The sequence below is a fragment of the Erpetoichthys calabaricus genome, chromosome 1, assembly GCF_900747795.2.
Source record: "Erpetoichthys calabaricus chromosome 1, fErpCal1.3, whole genome shotgun sequence".
Classification (NCBI taxonomy): domain Eukaryota; kingdom Metazoa; phylum Chordata; class Cladistia; order Polypteriformes; family Polypteridae; genus Erpetoichthys; species Erpetoichthys calabaricus.
This window is the reverse complement of record NC_041394.2, coordinates 18,205,261-18,219,468: the sequence shown is the minus strand read 5'-3', so window position 1 is coordinate 18,219,468 and position 14,208 is coordinate 18,205,261. Positions and strand designations below refer to the sequence as shown.

Here is a 14,208-nt window from a genome sequence, read left to right as displayed (position 1 = left end):
GGAGGTATTGTGAAGTGAATTGTAGAAGAGAGAGAACCCGTGCTTTATTTTTTGTAGTTAACTGAGGAATTGTGGATATTAAAACCATCCTTGAACCTGGGACTGTGGGTGTGTGTTCGTTTTGGGGTTTGGGGCTTGCTGGTGCCCTGGTTTCCATCACAATAGATAGATAAACAGATAGATTTGAAAGGCACTATATAATAGATAGATAGATTTGGGCATTTACATGTTTTTCAATAACCCAGTTAGTCACATGAACCTGATTTCTAAAGTGCCAGGTCAACTCTTATTCCTTCCAAATAGAGGAATCAGGCTATTGGCCTCCGAGTACCCTCATTAACAGAGTTAGATTTCTCTGTGAATAACGCCATTCTGTGCCCATATAAACCCACCACTGGGTTACTGTTAAGGATTCTGTACCCTGCACTCTGTCAGCCTACACATATTCTCGCTTCACAGTCGCCTTCAGCAGCCGCAGGTAGAAGTGTCCACAAAATAAATTCCCAGAGTCAAATGTTTAGGTGATCATGTTTTTTCTTCTCCTGGTTTGACATGTGCTCGTATACAGTAATCCCTCCTCCATCGCGGGGGTTGCGTTCCAGAGCCACCCGCGAAGTAGGAAAATCCGCGAAGTAGAAACCATATGTTTATATGGTTATTTTTAGAATGTCATGCTTGGGTCACAGATTTGCGCAGAAACACAGGAGGTTGTAGAGAGACAGGAACGTTATTCAAACACTGCAAACAAACATTTGTCTCTTTTTCAAAAGTTTAAACTGTGCTCCATGACAAGACAGAGATGACAGTTCTGTCTCACAATTAAAAGAATGCAAACATATCTTCCTTTTCAAAGGAGTGCAAAGCAAGCAGTCAAAAAAAAAATCAATACGGCTTTTAAGTATGCGAAGCACCGCCGGTACAAAGCTGTTGAAGGCGGCAGCTCACACCCCCCTCTGTCAGGAGCAGGAAGAGAGAGAGAGAGAGAGAGATAGAGAGAGACAGATAAAAAAAATCAATACGTGCCCTTTGAGCTTTTAAGTATGCGAAGCTCCGTGCAGCCTGTCCTTCAGGAAGCAGCTGCACACAGCCCCCCTGCTCACACCCCCCTACGTCAGCGCAAGAGAGAGAGGAGAGAGAGAGAAAGTTAGCTGGATAGCTTTTCAGCCATCTGCCAATAGCGTCCCTTGTATGAAATCAACTGGGCAAACCAACTGAGGAAGCATGTACCAGAAATTAAAGACCCATTGTCTGCAGAAATCCGCGAACCAGCGAAAAATCCGCGATATATATTTAAATATGCTTACATATAAAATCCGCGATGGAGTGAAGCCGCGAAAGGCGAAGCGCGATATAGCGAGGGATCACTGTATAAGCCAACCCAAATATAAGCCGAGGTACCTAATTTTACCTACAAAAACTGGAAAAACTTATTAACTCGAGTATAAGCCTAGGGTGGGAAATGCAGCAGCTACTGGTAAGTTTCAATAATCAAAATAAATACCAATAAAATTACCGTACATTAATCAAGGCATCAGTAGGTTAAACGTTTTTGAGTATTTATTTTAAAGAAAAACAGTAAACTAGCTCTGTAAGTGGAGAAGAGGATCAACAAAAGCAATATGGTATCTCACTCGCTTGCTCTCTCTCTCTCTCGCGTGTGTCTCTCTCTCTCTCTCGCGTGTCTCTCTCTCTCGCGCGTGTCTCTCTCTCTCTCTCTCTCTCTCTCTCTCTCTCGCGTGTGTCTCTCTCTCGCGTGTGTGCGCGTGTGTCTCTCTCTCTCTCTCGTGCGCGCGTGCGTCTCTCTCTCGTGCGTGCGTGCATGTGTCTCTCTCTCTCTCTCTCTCTCTCTCTCTCTCTCTCTCTCTCGCGTGTCTCTCTTTCTTTCTCTCTCACGCGCGCCTGCACCTCTCTCTCTCTTTCGCGTGTCTCTCTCTCTCTCTCGCGCCTCTCTCTCTCTCTCTCTCGCGTGTGTCTCTCTCTTGCGTGTGTGCGCGTGTGTCTCTCTCTCTCTCTCTCTCACTCGTGCGCGCGTGCGTCTCTCTCGTGCGTGCATGCATGTGTCTCTCTCTCTCTCTCTCTCTCTCTCTCTCTCTCGCGTGTGTGTCTCTCTCTCTCTCGTGCGCGCGTGCGTCTCTCTCTCTCTCTCGTGCGTGCGTGTGTGTGTCTCTCTCTCTCTCTCTCTCTCGCATGTGTCTCTCTCTCTCTCTCTCTCACGTGGTGTCTCTCTCTCTCTCTCTCACGTGGTGTCTCTCTCTCTCTCTCTCTCTCTCTCTCGCGTGTGTGTCTCTCTCTCTCGCGTGTGTGCGCGTTTGTCTCTCTCTCTCTCTCTCGTGTGCGCGTGTGCGTGTCTCTCTCTCTCTCTCTCGTGTGTGCGTGTGTGTGTCTCTCTCTCTCTCTCGCGTGTGTGTCTCTCTCTCTCTCTCTCACGTGGTGTCTCTCTCTCTCTCTCTCTCTCGCGTGTGTGTCTCTCTCTCTCGCGTGTGTGCGCGTTTGTCTCTCTCTCTCTCTCTCTCGTGTGCGCGTGTGCGTGTCTCTCTCTCTCTCTCTCTCTCTCTCTCTCAGACACAGGGAGAGACTGAACATGTGCGGAAATTATCAGCGCGCACAAACCGAAAGGGAAACTGGCTTGTTCCTATACCGAGTGTGTGGTCGTGAACAGATACTTGGCGAACTTTTTGGTCATAACCCGATTTGTACGTGTTCAGAGACGTTCGTGAACCAAGGTTCCACTGTACTGTACACTCCAGCTTTTTGTCTGGTTGGTGGCAGCAGCGGGACCTGACTCGAATATAAGCCGAGGCTGACGTTTTTCAGCACATTTTGGGTGCTGAAAAACTCGGCTTATATTCGAGTATATACGGTAATCTCTCAGTATTTCAGAAACTGCTAAATTTAGGTTGTTGAGCTGAACCTACAGTGTTGAACTCAGCAACCCAATCTCAAACTCGAATGTGCATGACATAGTTTGACTACTTTTGAAAGTAACGTGTAACCTAATGCAATATTTATCTTATTGCAGCCGCACTGGTTGTACTGTAAGGCAAGAAGCTCATGTACTGGTATGCCAGAGAAGAGTTTGCAGCAACATGTAATCCGGTAACAGAAACTAATAAATACATTGTCAGTTTGACTTAACATATTTATAAAACACAAGAAATGTTTCCCAGGCGTCTTGTTCATTTTCGGATTCATGGTGGCTGATGATGACGTTTAACTCTTTTTGTTTGTTGCAGTTTAATGACGTCGGAGTGTTTTGACAAAGGAGAACATCAGGAGATGACTTGTGCACGTACACACAGATTCTTAAGACAGTCTGCCTTAGTCGGGTTATGCACCTTAACCTGATGTTAGAGAGCTACTGCTGTTGACCCCTGGCTTGTAGGTGGCAGTCAGATGTGGATGGTCAGATCTGCTCAGTTGTTTCCATTAAAGGCCTTTCAAACAGAGCAGGTCCAGCTTGTTGTGCCCACAAATCTAATATGCTATTTGGCATTAATCTGTTCTAATGTCCTCCTGGTTAAGTCACCGGCATTCTAGGGTCAGAATGATTCATGCATGAGAATATTAGCACAGAATGAATGACTTTGGTTCCTGAGTTAGTAAACAGTAATCACTGAGATGTAATGGATGATCACTCTTTCCATCTTCGACTGCTCCTGTGAAAAGGTGCAACAGGCAGCTGTTATATTTCAGATTGGGTTTCCTCCCCTGGCTGTGGTTCAAGTCCTTATTTCATGTCCTTTTATTTTAATTTTGGTTAATTGTTTGCATTGCTCCTTGTTTTCAGTTTTGCCGTATTACTATTTCCTTGGTTATGTTCCATGTGTTTTGTGGGTTGGTGCCCCAAAAAAATGAGGGGCCACCTGCCAATCACAGCCTTCCACTCTATACATCTGGAGGGGGTCCCACAGTTCCTGGCAGTTCATTCTGTTATGAACTAGGAGTCCCAAGCACTAAAGAGTTCCAAAGTACGTAGTCCCAAACACTATGTCCACTAGAGGGGGATATCACTGTTAAACCCCCAGCTAGTAATAAGGGCAAGCACTGAATCTTCATCAAAGAAAAGATTTAGTCTTCACAAAACAAATTTCAAACACAATGAAACTCCATGGAGCATAAAAGCAAAATGAAATAGCATATAACATGAAGGTAATTCAAATGAAACAAAATTCCCACAGTAAGATGGAGCAGCAAGAAAAAAAAGCAGAAGGTCGAAATATCATCCAAGGCACATAACATTTACAAAAAGCGCAGGAACGCACCCCACCCGAGCACATTCGAAATGAACCGCCAGGAACTGTGAGAGACCCTATAATAATATACTGTATAGGCTGGAAGGCAGCTCGTGGTGGTGACTGGCAGGTGGCCCAGTGTTTTGTGGGACCAATCAAAAGACACAAAACTAAGGCAACGGTGATACCGAAAAATCAAAAACAAGGAACGATGTAAACGTACAAATGAACATAAAGGACATGAAACAAGAGCTTGAACTCCTGCCAGGGGAGGAACCTCTGCTCAACATAACAGCAGTGGTATCTACAGCGCTACTAGCCGAGTATATGAACATTTAATATATCCCACTTTACGTTTTCAGGGTCTCTTACATTCACAGATGTTATAGATGCGGGTAGCCTTCAGATCCTACTGACTCTCTTCGCTCTTTCAAGTTAGCAGATGGCAATTGAAACGGGCCGAGTGCTTGGGTCTGCTTCTGCTTCCTGGCATGTTGAGATCTCTAATCTCTTTCCATTTACTCTCCTCTTCTTCCAGCAGGTCTTGTAGGACTTGAAACTTGGTGTTGAGTGCGGCTCTGAATTCTTCCAGCCTGCTAGTCACTCTCAAGAGAGCTGTGTTACTGTATGCTTCTGTCGTAGTGTGTGTGTGTCACTGTCCTGTTTTGCTTCAGATTCAGCTTCAACTTGGCCACAACGAGGTGGTGATCCAAAGTCGTGTCCGCTCTTCTCTTCACTGCAGATGTGGTCAGTCTGATTCTTGTTTATGTGGTCTGGCTATATCCACGTGTTCTTGTGGAGAAAAACTCTGCCACCGATGACAAAGTTGTTCAGTGCACACAGGACTGCCAGCCTGTCACCATTCTTGTTCATGTCCCCTAGTCCATGGCCTGCCATGTAGTCTTTGTACCCAGTGTTGCCTTTTCCGATCTTACCATTGAAGTCTCCCATCAGGATGTTAATGTGTCTCTCAAGGTACTTCTTAACTGTCGTTGGCAGGCGCGTTGCAATGTACAATGTTCATGTCGATCTTCTTCTTGGTTTAGAAGGATGCTGTGATGATCCTTGGGCTTCCCATCCTATAAGAGGTCTCAGTGCTACTTTAGACAACATCGGTGCTACTCCTTGGGTGTGGGGGGGCATTATCCATTTCATGTCCAGAGTGTAATATCATCTCTCCTGAGACTAGTCGTTTCTGTCCGTACTTTGTCCATCTGGTCTCACTGATACCAAGCGGAGTGAGATTGTAGTATTTCATCTCTGCCGCTACTTGAAAAGTCTTCCCTGTTTCATACATGGTTTTCATGTTTCATGTTCCAATATTGGCTGCCTTGGTCAAAAGAAGAGTTGTGGCTTCCAGAGTCTTCCAGCTTTCATCACATGGCATCATAAATCTTCTTGCCGAAGACCCATCTCTACATAGGGCTGAGTTGTATTGATCTCTTGTTGGCATTTTTGTAGTTAGGTTTTGTTTTAATGGGGTGGGGTAGCTGGCCTCATGGCCCACTCTCCTGCTTTCTTAGCCATGGCTGGGACCATCCATGGCGGAGCTAGTAATTGAATACATTACGACAAATGTTTCTGATTCCCCATCTTTTGGAGAGACAAATTCAATGCACGTGTTGGTGTTATATGCCATTTGGTATATGGCTCATAACAGCAGTCTATTGGAATGACAAATGACAAAAAGAATAAATGGGTGGAACACTTCAAGGAACTTTTGAATGGGCCAGCACCACAAAACCGACCAGACATCGAACAGGCTGACGTGGACCTGCCCAATGATTGCAGTGCACCAACTAGAGAAGAAAATTAGGAAGGCTATCAAATAACTGAGAAGTGGGAAGGCGGCAAGACCAGGTAACATTCCCGCAAAGGCACTGAAGTCAGACGTAGAGACCATAGTGGAGATGCTTCTGCCACTCTTCAAGAAGATCTGGGGAGAGGAACAAGTGCCAGCAGACTGGAAAGTGGGGGACCTTATTAAGATTCCAAAGAAAGGCGACCTTAGCAACAGCGCCAATTCTAGAGGGATCACACTGGCATCACTACCAGGAAAAGTACTCAACAGAATGAGGGACCAATTTGACACCCAGCTTCGAGGCCAGCAAGCTGGTTTTCACAAGGATCAATACGGCACTGACCAGATTGCTGCACATCATCGTTGACCAGTCATCTCTGTACATCAGCTTTGTTGACTACGAGAAAGCCTTTGTCAGCGTGGACAAGGAGACCTTCTGGAAGTTTCTGAGACATTATGATGTGCCAGCCAAGATTGTCACCATCATCAGAAGCTCGTTTGAGGGACTGAATTACAAAGTGGTCCATGGTGTGCACCTAAAATAGGCATTGGAAGTGAGGGCTGGTGCCAGATAAGGCTGTCTACTCTCATCGTTTCTCTTTCTATTGGTGATTGACTGGATCATGAAGACCACCACAGCACAGAGAAGACAGGGGATGCAGTGGATGCCTTGGACACAATTGGACGACTTAGACTTTGCTGACAACTTAGCACTACTGTCAACAGCAGATGCAAGAGAAGACTGACAACAAAGCAACCACCTCTGGGCAAGTGGGGCTTAGCATACACAAGTGAAAGAGCAAGATCCTCAAGATGAACACAGTCAGCACCAACCTGGCCATGCTGGATTGTGAAGCGTTAGAGGAGGTGGACTCCTGTACTTACTTGGGCAATGTCATTGACAAGCAGGAGGCACAAGATGCCAAATCAGGAAAGCATGAGCAACATTCGTGCAACTGCAGAACATCTGGAGTTCCAAGGAGCTGCCAGTCAACCCCAAAGTCAGGCCCTTCAACAGCAACATTAAGACAGCCCTTCTATACGGAGCAGAGATATGGAGAACTACAGCACCAAGAAAGCACAGATTTTCATTAAGAGCTGCCGGCAAAAGATTCTGGCAAAGAACAAACCAGTTGCCCATAGGAGAAGAAATCAAAAAATGGTGTTGGGTCTGGATAGGACACCCACTGCCAAAGCCTGCACGTAACACTACCAGATAAGCACTAACATTGAATCCCCAGGGGAAAGCGGAAAAGAGGTCGGCCCAAGAAAACCAGGCGCTGGGAGTTGGAGGTAGATATCAAGACCGTGGGGGTGGCCTGGAGCCAGCTGGAGAGAAAAGCCCAGGATAGAGATGCTTGTCGATACCTTGAGGGGCGGTTTATGCCCCAGTAGGGGGTAGTAGGCATAAGTCATTTTTTTAATGGAACTGTTTCTGATGTGCCATCTGTTGGAAGGACAAATGCAATGTTTTTGTTAATACATCCATTACAGAATACATTCCAAATGAAGGCACACTGCAAATGTTCCCAGTGCAATTTGCCAGCACGCAGGAGCCGAGTATATTCGGTGACGTACATTTACTGAATGCTGCAACCGGCTATAGTCGCTTCTCAGTGCAATCTGCCAGCATGCTGGAGCTGATCATTCGTTGAGCAGCCAGCTCATGACCACTGGCACCCCCTAGTGAGTCGGCATCACTGTCCCTGGGATTCAGCCGCTGCATTAGACAGACATGCATGCCAGCATCAGTGTTGGCCTCTCCAGTTCAAGAGCAGTTGGCTCGATGATTTACTGAATTTCATCAATGGTGTCAGTTGCACCTTGTACATACAGTATAATAATAATAATTGATTTTTGCAGTAATTTTTATAATAGCTTTTACAGTTCATTGGCAGTGTGTAAAATGATCAGTGTTGCAGTAATTGTGATGCTCTTTACATGAAAAAAATATGTCTTTCATTAAAATTTCACTTTTTTTTTTTTTTTGTGAATTGTGACGTTTACTTAAAAAGTGCATCAAAAAAGTATTTGGCATCCAGGGATGCATGAACCCCCAAGTATGTGGCAGTTTAAGGGTTAATGATGAGGTCTACTTTGATTATTTTCGATTTTAACCCATCTTAAGACAGGTAGCACAGCTAGTCCACTTTAATACAAGAACACGTGTCTGTGTGTCTGTCTGTGCGTCCGTTTGGTTGCTAGGTCTCTCTCATTCCAACAGATGGCATATCACAAGCATTTCTATTACTATAATACATTGCGTTCGTCATTTCAACAGACGGCACATCAGAAACAGTTCTAGTAAAAAAATGACTTACTTTCTTATGCCTAATACCCCTCCTGGGGCATAGACGGCCCACAAGGTATCAAAACATTCCCGTTGCTCTTATGAATGAAAAGCATTACCACTGCTTTTAAGAAGCCCATATGAAATGACATATAACAGAGGCATGTGCATTGCATTTATTATTCCAACAGATGGTGAAATCTAAGTAATCAATGCAGACCTTAGCTTATTCTTTCTTGGTCAGCGCTAACGTTTGCAGTGCACCTTTCTACTGAAAGTTATTTGGAAGGCCCCGCCCCTTGTGGAACCACCCACAAAGAACCAGAGACATAACTAAGGCCCCTCCCCTTTGTACATAATAAATAAAACAAACATTAATTCAAATAACTGATATACAGTGCATCCGGAAAGTATTCACAGCGCATCACTTTTTCCACATTTTGTTCTGTTACAGCCTTATTCCACAATGGATTAAATTCATTTTTTTCCTCAGAATTCTACACACAACACCCCATAATGACAACGTGAAAAAAGTTTACTTGAGGTTTTTGCAAATTTATTAAAATAAAAAAATTGAGAAAGCACATGTACATAAGTATTCACAGCCTTTGCCATGAAGCTCAAAATTGAGCTTGGGTGCATCCTGTTTCCCATGATCATCCTTGAGATGTTTCTGCAGCTTCATTGGAGTCCACCTGTGGTAAATTCAGTTCACTGGACCTGATTTGGAAAGGCACACACCTCTCTATATAAGGTCCCACAGTTGACAGTTCATGTCAGAGCACAAACCAAGCATGAAGTCAAAGGAATTGTCTGTAGACCTCCAAGACAGGATTGTCTCGAGGCACAAATCTGGGGAAGGTTACAGAAAGATTTCTGCTGCTTTGATGGTCCCAATGAGCACAGTGGCCTCCATCATCCGTAAGTAGAAGAAGTTCAAAACCACCAGGACTCTTCCTAGAGCTGGCCGGCCATCTAAACTGAGCGATCAGGGGAGAAGGGCCTTAGTCAGGGAGGTGACCAAGAACCCGATGGTCACTCTGTCAGAGCTCCAGAGGTCCTCTGTGGAGAGAGGAGAACCTTCCAGTAGGACAACCATCTCTGCAGCAATCCACCAATCAGGCCTGTATGGCAGAGTGGCCAGACGGAAGCTACTCCTTAGTAAAAGGCACATGGCAGCCCGCCTGGAGTTTGCCAAAAGGCACCTGAAGGACTCTCAGACCATGAGAAAGAAAATTCTCTGGTCTGATGAGACAAAGATTGAACTCTTTGGTGTGAATGCCAGGCGTCACATTTGGAGGAAACCAGGCACCGCTCATCACCAGGCCAATACCATCCCTACAGTGAAGCATGGTGGTGGCAGCATCATGCTGTGGGGATGTTTTTCAGCGGCAGGAACTGAGAGACTAGTCAGGATAAAGGGAAAGATGACTGCAGCAATGTACAGAGACATCCTGGATGAAAACCTGCTCCAGAGCGCTCTTGACTTCAGACTGGGGCGACAGTTCATCTTTCAGCAGGACAACGACCCTAAGAACTCTGTGAATGTCCTTGAGTGGCCCAGCCAGAGCCCAGACTTGAATCCGACTGAACATCTCTGGAGAGATCTTAAAATGGCTGTGCACCAACGCTTCCCATCCAACCTGATGGAGCTTGAGAGGTGCTGCAAAGAGGAATGAGCGAAACTGGCCAAGGATAGGTGTGCCAAGCTTGTGGCATCATATTCAACAAGACTTGAGGCTGTAATTGCTGCCAAAGGTACCTCGACAAAGTATTGAGCAAAGGCTGTGAATACTTATGGACATGGGATTTCTCAGATTTTTTATTTTTAATAAATTTGCAAAAATCTCAAGTAAACTTTTTTCACTTTGTCATTATGGGGTGTTGTGTGCAGAATTCTGAGGAAAAAAAATGAATGTAATCCATTTTGGAATAAGGCTGTAACATAACAAAAGGTGGAAAAAGTGATGCGCTGTGAATACTTCCCGGATGCACTGTAAGAGCCCCCTTTATCAAAAAAAACCAAAAAAAAAAACCATCAAATTACTGGAAACCTCTGCCCTGTGTGGAAAAGTCCCTGTTGGTTAAGCTCACTGTGCCTTCTTTCCTGTACAGCACCTTGTAAAAAGTACAAATGTATTAAAAATAAAAACCTGAAATATCCCACTGACACAAGTATTCAGACCCTTTGCTGTGACACATTAAATATGGCTCAGATGCTTCCTATTCTGTTGATCATCGCTGAGATGTTTCTACACCTTTTTTGTAGTCCTCCTTCTTCTTCTTTTGGCTGCTCCCATTAGGGGTCACCACAGCAGGTCATCTTTTCCATATCCTCCTGTCCTCGTCATCTTGCTCTGTCACACCCATCACCTGCATGTCCTCTCTCACCACATCCATAAACCTCCTCTTAGGCCTTCCTCTTGCCTGGCAGCTCTGTCTTTAACATCCTTCTCCCAATATACCCATCATCTCTCCTCTGCTCATGTCCAAACCAATGCAATCTCGCCTCTCTGACTTTGTCTCCCAACCGTCCAACTTGAGCTGACCCTCTAATGTCCTCATTTCTAATCCTGTCCATCCTCGTCACACTCAATGTAAATCTTAGCATCTTTAACTCTGCCACCTCCAGCTCTGTCTCCTGCTTTCTGGTCAGTGCCACCATCTCCAGTCCATATAACATAGCTGGTCTCACTACCGCCCTGTTAGACCTTCCCTTTCACTCTTGCTGATACCCGTCTATCACAAATCACTCCTGACACTCTTCTCCACCCTGCCTGCACTCTCTTTTACACCTCTCTTCCACATTCCCCATTACTCTGTACTGTTGATCCCAAGTATTTAAACTCCTCCACCTTTACCAACTCTACTCCCTCATCCTCACCATTCCACTGACCGACCTCTCATTCACACACATGTATTCTGTTTTGTCCCTACTGACCTTCATTCCTCTCCTCACTAGAGCATATCTCCACCTCTCCAGGGTCTCCTCAACCTGCTCCCTACTATCGCTACAGATCGCAATGTCATCACCAAACATCATAGTCCACAGGGACTCCTGTCTAATCTCATCTGTCAACCTGCCCATCACCATTACAAATAAGAAAGGGTTCAGAGCCGATCCCTGATGTGATCCCACCTCCGTCACTCTTACCACAGACCTCACCACTGTCACATTTCCCTCGTACATATCCTGTACAACTCTTGCATACTTCTCTGCCACTCCCGACTTCCTCATACAATACCACAACTCCTCTCGAGGCACCCTGTCATATGCTTTCTCCAGGTCCACAATACGCAATGCAACTCCTTCTGGCCTTCTCTAAACTTCTCCATCAATATCCTCAGAGCAAACATCACATCTGTGGTGCTCTTTCTTGGTATGAAACCCAACTGCTGCTCACTAATCATCTCCCTTCTTAACCTAGCTTCCACTACTCTTTCCCATAACTTCATGTCGTGGCTCATTAATTTTATTCCCCTGTAGTTACTGCAGTCCTGCACATCCCCCTTATTCTTAAGTATCGGCACCAGTACACTTCTTCTCCACTCCACAGGTATCCTCTCACTTTCCAAGATTCCATTAAACAATCAGGTTAAAAACTCCACTGCCATCTCTCCTAAACACCTCCATACTTCCACATGTATGTCATCTGGGCCTTTCCATTCTTCATCCTCTTCATAGCTTTCCTTACTTGCTAATCCATTGCACTTCATGATTCACTATCTCCACATCATCCAACCTCTTCTCTCTCTCATTCTCTTCATTCATCAGCCTCTCAAAGTACTCTTTACATCTGCTCAGCACACTCTCCTTGCTTGTGAGAACGTTCCCATCTTTATCCTTTATCATCCTAATCAACTGAACACGATCAGGAAAGGTACACACCTGCCTATAGAAGGTTCCACCGCTGAGCCTTGATGCTGAAGGACTTGTCTACAGAAGTTAGTGACAGGATTGTGTCAAGGAAGAGATCTGGGGAAGGCTACAAAAAAAGTTCATAGTGCATTCCAGATTCCCTAGTTGACAATGGCCTCCATAATTATTAAATGGAAGAAGTGTAACTTTTTCTAGAGCCAAACTGAGAAATAAGGAAGAAGGGCATGGTAAGTGAAGTGACCAAAAACCCAATGGCTACTCTTAGTTGGCCTCCAGAGAACCTGTGTGGAGATGGGTGAATCTTCTAGAAGTACAACAGGGTATTACTGCAACACTCCACTGATCTGAGCTTGATGAAGAGCAGACAGACACAAGCCCCTCCTCAATAAAAGAGACACCGAAGCTGGCTTAGAGTTTTCAAAAAAATGGCACTTTAAAGGACTCTCAGACTGTGACAAACAAGATTGTGTGGTCTGATGAGATCAAGATTAGAGGCATGTCTGGAGGAAACCAGGCACATCTCATCACCTGTGCAATACCATTCTGGGGGTGGCAGTATCAAACTGTGGGGTTAGGGCAGGGGTAGGCAGTGTCGGTCCCGGAGAGCCGCAGTGGCTGCAGGTTTTTGTTCCAACCCAGTTTCTTAACGAGTAATCAATTATTGCTGATGAAGTAATTATTGCTTAAGTGATAGTTTGATCCTTCATTTTAGTGGTCTCACTTGTTAAGTTTCCCCTCCCTTAATTGCTTATGTCAATCTTAAACAGCTGCATTCACTGTTTTAATGGCTCCTTATTAGCAATAAGATGTAAATGACAAAAATGGCCAGCAGTTCTCCATTTAGCTCGTTTCTATTTACATCTGTGTGTGTTCATAATGCACTGTTTGATTTATTAAAAAACTAAACAGAAAAATGTGACAGACTGAAAATGATCAGTTTTAGGCTTCAAATCATTTGAATGATACCCTTGGAAAGGAAAAAAATAATCTACAAAATAAGAACCTAATATTGCAGACTAAAAGGCCATAAAATTAAATAAGGTCTGAGATTGGCAAGGATTGGTTTCTAATGAAGCAACTGGGTTTAACGAAAACCTGCAGCCACTGCGGCTCGCCAGGACCGACTTTGCCTACCCCTGGGTTAGGGACTGGGAGACTAGGCGGGGTGGAGGGAAAGCTGAACGGAGCAAAGTACAGCTCCTCGCCTGTGCAGTGTCACTCCAACTGTGAAGCATGGTGGTGGAAACATCAGGCTGTGGGTTTGTCTGTCTGTGGCAAGGACTTGGAGACTAGATAGGGTGGAGGGAAAGCTGAACGGAGCAAAGTACAGCTCCTCGCCTTTGCAGTGTCACTCCAACTGTGAAGCATGGTGGTGGAAACATCAGGCTGTGGGTTTATCTGTCTGTGGCAAGGACTTGGAGACTAGATGGGGTGGAGGGAAAGCTGAACGGAGCAAAGTACAGCTCCTTGTCTGTGCAGTGTCACTCCAACTGTGAAGCATGGTGGTGGAAACATCAGGCTGTGGGTTTGTCTGTCTGTGGCAAGGACTTGGAGACTAGATAGGGTGGAGGGAAAGCTGAACGGAGCAAAGTACAGCTCCTCGCCTTTGCAGTGTCACTCCAACTGTGAAGCATGGTGGTGGAAACATCAGGCTGTGGGTTTATCTGTCTGTGGCAAGGACTTGGAGACTAGATGGGGTGGAGGGAAAGCTGAACGGAGCAAAGTACAGCTCCTTGTCTGTGCAGTGTCACTCCAACTGTGAAGCATGGTGGTGGAAACATCAGGCTGTGGGTTTGTCTGTCTGTGGCAAGGACTTGGAGACTAGATGGGGTGGAGGGAAAGCTGAACGGAGCAAAGTACAGCTCCTTGTCTGTGCAGTGTCACTCCAACTGTGAAGCATGGTGGTGGAAACATCAGGCTGTGGGTTTGCCTGTCTGTGGCAAGGACTTGGAGACTAGATGGGGTGGAAGGAAAGCTGAACGGAGCAAAGTACAGCTCCTCGCCT

General features: G+C 45.4%; 1 pseudogene; it reads left to right on the top strand.

Annotated features, from left to right (window-relative positions):
* The first annotated feature begins 6,142 nt into the window (after positions 1-6,142).
* On the top strand, positions 6,143-7,128 carry LOC127525905 (uncharacterized; annotated as a pseudogene).
* Positions 7,129-14,208: the final 7,080 nt, after the last annotated feature.